Here is a 523-nt window from a genome sequence, read left to right on the forward strand (position 1 = left end):
TTCTATTGCTGCTGTGGTAGACGGTCACTGTTCTTCTCCTAAATCTATTAACAGTGGTGTTTCTCAGGGTTCTGTCCTGTCACCCACTCTCTTCTTATTATTCATTAATGATCTTCTAAACCAAACTTCTTGTCCTATCCACTCCTACGCTGATGATACCACCCTGCACTTTTCCACGTCTTTTCATAGACGTCCAACCCTTCAGGAGGTAAACATATCACGCAGGGAAGCCACAGAACGTCTGACTTCTGATCTTTCTAAAATTTCTGATTGGGGCAGAGCAAACTTGGTATTGTTCAATGCCTCAAAAACTCAATTCCTCCATCTATCAACTCGACACAACCTTCCAGACAACTATCCCCTCTTCTTCAATGACACTCAACTGTCCCCCCTCTTCTACACTGAACATCCTCGGTCTGTCCTTTACTTATAATCTGAACTGGAAACTTCACATCTCATCTCTAGCTAAAACAGCTTCTATGAAGTTAGGTGTTCTGAGACGTCTCCGCCAGTTTTTCTCACC

This window comes from Scylla paramamosain, chromosome 7, assembly GCF_035594125.1.
Source record: "Scylla paramamosain isolate STU-SP2022 chromosome 7, ASM3559412v1, whole genome shotgun sequence".
Classification (NCBI taxonomy): Eukaryota; Metazoa; Arthropoda; class Malacostraca; order Decapoda; family Portunidae; genus Scylla; species Scylla paramamosain.